Raw genomic sequence first — 8,340 nt, 5'->3', positions numbered from 1 at the left:
TTCTAAGATCAATTTTCATTACATCAATTCAATTCTTTAATAACATTTCCATAAAATAGTTAAACCATTTTTATTTTTTGTTTTTATTTGAATAAAAAGATTATCATTAGGATTAATTTTCTGATTTGATTCATTTTTAAAAATTTTTCATTTATTTTTGATGTTCGATGATCTCTGAACTTTTTATTGGCCTCCTGCCCCTCCCAAGAGGTGCCCCACTTTTGTTGCCTTAATGCCTCAGAATTTTGCTATCATTGACCTCAGACACAACTTTGCCATCCACAAATCCGCGAGTGGTGGTCTTTTGTATGGATTGCGCAGAGTTGCTATTTAGGGCGTCACCAAGATCGAAGTCCTTCCCCTCTTATAGCAGGTGGTGGTATGTGGTGATCTTAGCCTCCAGTTTGACCTTGATGTTCAGCAGAGCTTCTTATTCCTGGGTCTGGTGCTGCCCTTCTACCCATATCTGGGCCAACTCTGACTCCAGGTGCAGCTGGAAGGATCTTGTTGAGCTATTCCATCTACATGGCATAGCATGCCTCCACATCTGTCAGGGTGTTTTCCAAGCTGGCCTTCATATTTTTCATTGAATTTAGGTCAGTCTCCAAGGACTGGACTGTACATCTCAGCTCTGTGAGTGTCATCTCAGCAGCTCCCATCTCAGCGGTCTGCAAGGTGATTACTCTGGTGCTCTCCTCAATCTGTTGGGACCAGTACTCGTCTAGCTCTTTTCTGTTCTTCTGAGCCAGCCTGTCATTGGGCCCAGATTTCTGCCATGGTGTTGCTGAGGTCCTGAGATTTAGGGGCAAGCAACTTCACAGTCAACCCAGAGTTGGCAATCTGGTTTTGTAGACCATTTACTTCCTCCTCGTGGTTCTTCTTCATGAAAAGCAGCTCCCCCTTGAGAGCCTCAATCTCTGTCTCCAGCTGCAGTCGAGTGATATTGCTGCCATCAATGACCTTTCGGAGCCCATCGATGTCATTCTCCGCAGACTAGCACGTGGTCAGCTCTGTCTCATACTGGACACTGAAGTCATTAGCAAGGCAGGTATTGTCAATCTGTAGAATGATGCAGGCATTGTCCATAGAACTTGCAAAGATCTGAGCCCTCATTTCCTCGATGATCTTAAAATAACATCCCCAGTCTCTGACCTGGGGTTCCTTCTTCTCCAGGTGTTCCAGGATTTTGCTCTCCAGTCTCTAATTATCAGCCAGCCTCCAGGCTCCTCACCCTCTCCAGCTAGGAGGCTATGCAGTCATTCAAGCATTGCATAGTCTACTTCTTGGTCTGGGTGCCCCCTATGCCAGCTAGGCCCCCAGCCATCCCCGCAGCCAGGACCCTGGATCCCCAGCCACCTGTGGATGCTGGTAGGGTGGAATACAGAGATCTGGGAGCCCAAGCCCCCTGAAACTGCATATGTGCTGGCTACGCTGCTGGCCTGCAGGACCCAGTGGCTGAATGACTTCATGGAGCCCAGGGTCTGGTAGCTGGTGGAGAACCTAGAGTGGGTGCTGAAGCTCATATTGTCCAGGGAAGAAGGTCAGAGGGCAAGACTCAGGTTCAAGTCACTTGATTCACTTATTTTGACTTAGCTTTTACCTACTTGTATATTTTGTGATTATGAGTTTTCTTTTGCAATTTTTTTTCTATCAAGCTAATTTCTCAAGTGAAATTCTATAAATGTAAAGATTTTATTCTTTCATTCACTTTCAGCTAATAAGCATTTTAAATTGTACAATTTTAGATACTACCAATTTTTTTTTACACCTACAACACTTGGTCTTCCTAGGTGGTCTCCCATCTGAATACTAACCAAGCTCGACCCTGATTAGCTTTCAAGATCAGATGGGATTGGTGCATTCAGGGTAGGCAATTTTGTTTTTAAGAAAATATTTCTACCAAATCTATTTCCTCCTTTAATTGTTCAATTTTTCATCTGTAACAAAATTTACTGTAGTTTTAGCCATTGTTAGTTTTATTCTGTGTTAATTATTTTTTTCCAGTAATGTTTTATAAGAATTAAATGAAGGGCTGGCCGGTTGTTCAAGTTTTATTGAAGGAATGGGTAAAAAGCACAATCAGAGGAATCAGATACAGGGCAGAGACTAAAGTGAGGTCAAAATGTCTTGTATTTGCCTCTCACCACTCCACCCTGCCTCTCACTAAGTCCACCATGATGCCTGAGCCCATTAATCTTTAGTTTCCATGCAGTGAGGTCTGTCAGGGATATCCTTTTGTTAGCTGTTTGACAAATTTCATCAATTGAGACTGATGATGGTAGGATGAGGGGAGCAAAGTAGGAGGATTGGGAAAGAAGTCTTAGAAAAAAATGACTACCTTGTTATGACAAAACTCCAGAACAAAACACAAATTTGCATATCCCTTTGACAAATTTAGAATAAGATTATTGTTTCTAGGTTCCAAAGTTATTGATATGCATCTCTTTAATTTACCAAAAAACTTCATGAGAAGTCTAAGAATTGAACAAATAGAGTAGAAAAGCTACTGTTTGAACACTTTAGGAACAATGTAAAATTTGCAAGTTGGAGTAAAATGAAGAACACTAATCTAAGTGTGAGAAACAGAGCCTGTAAAATGTATTGAAAAGAACAGGAATGTGGGGCCAGAACAGTTGGTTTCCAGTCTCTGCATGTCTTTTTCCTTTCTTGGGGGACTTAGGCTTATTTACTTAGCCTTCTTTACTCTCAGCTTCCTTATCTACAAAGTTCTGAAGATATTATAGGGTGGTTGTAAAGTTTAAGAAGCATCAAACTCTGACTAATGTGGAGGGCAAGATAGATGGCAGTTGTTACTGAGTAATGGTCTTGAGCTTAGGAAATTAATCACTTTTCAAAGAAAAGCTTCCTGTTCTGTCCTCTTCTCTCCTCTATCCTTTCCTCTCATCCATCTTCCTCTACCTCTTTCTCCTCCTCTTTCATCTGGCCACACCTAATAGTCTTAGGATGAGGGCTGGCCACACCAGAAAGACTAACCTTATGATTTATGGTGGTGGCTTTGGGTCATCTGGTATCAGTGGATCTAGAGACTGAGTTCATCCATGTGGGCAATCAAGTAATCAATCAGTCAAGTCTATGTAATGAAGCCTCAATACATTTCTGGACACAGAAGCTCAGGTGAGCTTCCCGGGGTGTCAATACTCTCTGCATATTGTCACATGTCAATGCTGGGAGGATAACACATCCTGAAAACAATGGAAGCTTCAAGTTTGGGGCTCTCTTAGACCCTACCCTATGCATCTCTTCCTTTGGCTGATTTCGATATATTCTTTCCCTGCAATAAATGTAACTGCATATAATAGCTTTCATTGAGTTTGTGAGTATTTCTAGTGAGCTATGGAATCTCAGCGTGGTAAACACTTGAGCTTCATTGATGTCATAAGTAAGGGTGGTCTTTTATGGACTCTCCTCTAACTTGTAGTTGAACCCTACTCCATGCCTTTGAAGTGAGAAGTCTTGGTTGACATTGGCAATCTACAGTAATGTGCCCTTAAACTCTCAATTTGGTTGAATCCAGGTACCATCCCCACTGTTTATCATTACTCCCTAAAATTTTGAAAAACTTTGATTTATTATATCATTTTTGTCATCTTTGGTAATTTCTGGAATGAGAGAAAGAAAAGACACATTATTCAGGTACTTATTTGTTTTGAGCTGTGGGTGAAATGCAATTGAAATGATGTAGCTTAAGTTCCTTTGGAGAGACAAAAAGAAAAGTTTGCTCATATTGCACATATGACCAATTCACTCAAAAATTGTTTGTGCAGTTCTTGCCACAGGGAAGGCATTGTTTTAAATGCTTTATGTGTATGAGCTCATCTGATATTGATAATGATCATTGAGGCAGGCTCTATTATTATTATTATTTCCATCATTGTACAAAGTAAGCATACTGGAGCCAGGAAAATGAAAGAACATGCCCATGCTCCAACAGCCAGCAATGGTCAAGCCACATAGAAATTCAGACCCCAGAATGGTTCTGTAGCCACTTTATTATTGAGGCTGCGAATTTAAATCCTTGAGTCTTGGATTAAAAGAAGCGCAATATCGTGGGGAAAACAGATATTAAAAAACCCAGTGATATTATCATACAACGAGTTTTACAATAGAAAGATTTGGGAGGAACAAATCTGAATTGACTTAATTAGAAAATTGGAATTGTTTTTTACTTAACTCTTTTCATAACCATCTCATCTCTACATTTTTCAATCCTACTCCACTCCCATCTCCAACTATCTAGAAGTAATTCTTTGTTGCAAATATATTTTTTCCCAAACTATAACTTGTCCTTCAATTTTGCTTATGGTGTCTTTTGTCGAAAAGAAGTTTGAAATTTTAATTAAAAATTTTTTTCTCATATGACCCCAAGTTTATAAAAACATTTCATGTTTTTACAAGGTAAAGAAATTTTACTCTTTACATTGGGTCTTAGGTACACCATTTATTAGACCTAATTTTTTTGTACACTACGTGTGGTAGGAATATGTTTAATATTTTTTCCCTTTTGTATAACTAATTTGCACAGATCCAAATATTAATCCAAATGTTTAAAGTCTCTTTCTGGATTTTATGTTCTGGTTCTTTGGTATGTCTATTTTCACACCCAAAACACACTTCATTCACACATTCATAACTTTACAACAATAAAAATAACACTAAAATCATAAATATAATTTTATAATTACATAAATATAACTTTATATGAAGGCTCAGTATTAGATAGAACAAATGTCCTTAATTTGTTCTTAATTATTCTGGTCTCTTTCCTTAAGAGGGTATAAATTTAGAAACTTTATCAACATATCAGAGATTCACACATATGCACACATACAAAAATGTTTTGAATTTTGATAGCTGTTCCATTGACTTATAGATTTACTACCTGGGAGAATTTATATCATTACAATATTGGATCTTTTTAATTATGAACATGATATATTATTCCACTTACTTCAGTCTTTTTTAATGTTTTTCAGTAGTATTCTAATTTTCTCTATGTAGTTCATGTACACTATTTGATTTTTTTTTTTTTGGTAAAGAACTTATTATTTTTGTTACTTCTGTAAATCATGTGTTTGTAAATTAATGTTTACTAATAGTTAACTATTGGTATAAAGAAATGCAATTAATTTTTACATATTATTTTGTATTCAGCTCTCTTACTAAATAAGTTATTAAACTCAATAACTTATTTATCATTACTTTGAGTTTTAAATATAAACATGTGTTCTTGAATAATGGCAGTATTACTTCTATTTTTTCAAACCTTATACCTCCTTTTTTATTTTTATTTTTTTAAATTTTCTTATCGTTTTGGCTAAGACCTTTAATGCAAAGTCAAAGAGAAGCAGGGATAAAGGTGCCATGATGTCCTCCCCCAGTATTACACCCTGTATAATTCCATCTCCTTGAGTATGGATGGGACCTGTGACCTGCTTCCACATAATAGAATTTTGCAAAGGTTATGGAATATGACTTTCTTGATTAAGTAAAGAAAAAGTCAAAAAACTTCAGTTAACTTAATCAATTAGTTAATTAATTTTAGTTAATTAAAAAATTCTACTTGTGGAAAATTTAAAATTAAAAGATTCTTTTGTTGATTTGAAGAAGTAAGCTACCATGTTGCAGGTGGCCTGTAGGAGCTGTTAATGGCCAATAAGAAAGTCGGACTTCAGTAATACAACTATCAAATCATGTAGTCCTACTTGATTATGATGTGTAATTCTCATTATTCATTGTAGGTTTCAATTTGTCAATATATTGTCAAGGATTTTGCAACATGTTCATGAGAAATATTGGTATACACATTTGCAATGCCTTTGATTTTTTGTATTAGGATCATGCTGGCCTCATAGGCTGAGTTAGGAAATATTCTTTCTGCTTATATTTTCCGAAAGAGATTATAGAGAATTTGTACAAGTTCTTCCTTAAATGTTTGGTAGAATTCACCAGTTAACTCATCTGGGCATGGTGCTTTCTATTTTGGAAGATTATTGATTATTGGTTCAATTTCTTTAATAGATAGAGGCCTATTCAGATAGTCTGTTTTGTGTGAGTTCTGGCACATTGTATCTTTCAAAAAATTGGCCTATTTCATATAGATTGTTTACAGTATTTCTTTATTATCCTTTTAATTTTCATAAGGTCTGTAGTGATGTCCTCTCGTTTCTGTTATTAATAATTTCTGTCTTTTCTCTTTTTCTACTTAGTCTGTCTATATACTTATTGATTTTATTGATCTTTTCAAAGAATCACCTTTTGGTTTTATTGATTAGCTATTATTACTAGTTTTTTCTCTCTTTTTCTTTATTCTTTTGTTTTTTCTTTCTTCCTTTGTTCTTTCTTTCTTTCTCTCTTTTTTCATCGTTCTTAAAGTTTCTTAAAAAAATAGAATAAACTTAGCACTTGTGTTTTTGCTGGAAAACATGCAGAAGCCTGAGTGCAATATGTACTATTCATATAGTTCTCATATATACATATGTATTTTTAAATCTCCCAATATCCAATGTACTGACCTCAGTTAAAGTTACTGTAAGATTTTATTCATCTTTGTAATATCCCCTATTTTGGTCTCAAATAATTTTTTTGTCCTAAGAGCCAATGTAAGAGATGTGACCAAAATGTGTCTTGTTATATACAAGGATGTCTAAAATGCATATCATATTTCCATTAAAGGACTTAGCTCATACACTAATAATTTCTGCCACATTGGTCACTTATTTTAAGAGCTGAGATACTATATTAAAAGTATTTCGTATGCAGTCTAGCACCTGAATATTGAACTGATAATGTTACACGTATGTCATCTCTCACAGCAATAAATTAAAAAAACTTATATGCTATTGAGTTCACTGAAATATACTAAATAATCATAGAGCGATCTTGATTTTCCCTTTCATAAAGATTCTGAGAGATCATTTAATTCAATCCTTTCCCTTTATGTTTAAGGAAACAGAGTCGAAGAAGTAAATGATGTGTTCCAGATCATGAAGTTGAGGCTAGGTCAGTGCTCCCTACTGTGCAGGTTTCCTGTTTATAGGATCCCTAAGTATTCTTGTTAACTGTGACTAGCCCTTCTGTATGCACATTGCTATACCTGCAGGAAAGTGTATGGGCTTTCAAGGTTAGGTGCTCACTTGCACACCTGTAGTCAGGGCCTGAGAGCAGCTGCTGCTGCTGTGGAGCATATGCCACATGCAGCCTGCCCTTTTTCAAAAGAAAATTAGCACATGCTAACTTGGACCCCATATACCTGCAGCTTTGCCACGCTGGTTGCTAGGACTACTGAACTTCATTCCTAGAAGATCCCAGCTCTTCAAAAGAAACCATGTCCAGACCAAATGTTCATCGATATTGGCTGATACTTTTAATATGGTGATCAAAACCTTTCCTAATCAAAGCCTCAGCTTAACCTAAACTAGTTTCTTAATCCCTGTCTCAAATTGCACATTATGCTGCAATGCCAATGTAGGAACATGTACTGCATCTGCGGCTTCACTGAAGATTATGGAGAGACTAGAATCATTCAATCTTACTCTTTAATTTAACTACCAGAGCTGAAGAGTATGGCAAACAAAACAAAACGAAACAAACAAACAAACAAAAAAACCCACTTCTTTAAGATTGTCCTTGCTAGATGAGAACCTAGTTGAAGAAATAATGACTAAAAACTTTCCTAACCTGGTGAAGGAAATAGATATACGAGCCCAGGAGAAGCACAGAGAGTACTAAACAAGATGTACCCAAAGAGGACAACACCAAGACAGATCATAATTAAAATTCCAAAGATTAAAGACAAAGATAGAATCCTAAAAGCAGCAAGAGAAAGGTAGCTAGTCACTTACAGGGGAGCTCCCACGTATTGTCAGCAAATTTCTCAATAGAAAATTTGTAGGCCAGAGGGTTTGGCACAAAATATTTAAAGTGAAGAAAAGCAAGGATCTATAAACAAGACTACTCTATGAAGCAAGGCTATCATATAAAATTGAAGGAGAGATAAAGAACTTCCCAGACAAGAATAAACAAAAGAAATTTATCACGACTAAACAAGTATTACGAAAAATGTTAAAGGAACTTTTTTAGAAAGAAGAAGGGAGGAACATAAATGCAAATAATAAGATGGCAATAACTATGTACTATCAGTAATCACTTTAAATGTAAATGAATTAGATGCTCCATTAAAAACACATAGAGTAGTTGAATAGATAACAAGACCTATATATATATACTGTCTACAAGAAACCCACTTCAAATCAAAAGACACACACAAACACAAAGTAAAGGGATGGAAAAAGGTATTTTATTCAAATAGAAATGAAAAGA

The 8,340-nt window shown here is 36.0% G+C and overlaps 1 pseudogene; it reads right to left on the bottom strand.

Annotated features, from left to right (window-relative positions):
- Positions 1-229: 229 nt before the first annotated feature.
- On the bottom strand, positions 230-1,523 carry LOC107500341 (annotated as a pseudogene).
- Positions 1,524-8,340: the final 6,817 nt, after the last annotated feature.

This window comes from Rousettus aegyptiacus, unplaced genomic scaffold (genome assembly GCF_014176215.1).
Source record: "Rousettus aegyptiacus isolate mRouAeg1 unplaced genomic scaffold, mRouAeg1.p scaffold_m13_p_15, whole genome shotgun sequence".
NCBI classification, from domain to species: Eukaryota; Metazoa; Chordata; class Mammalia; order Chiroptera; family Pteropodidae; genus Rousettus; species Rousettus aegyptiacus.
Note: the sequence above shows the minus strand (reverse complement) of the source record. Positions and strands in the feature narration are given on the sequence as shown.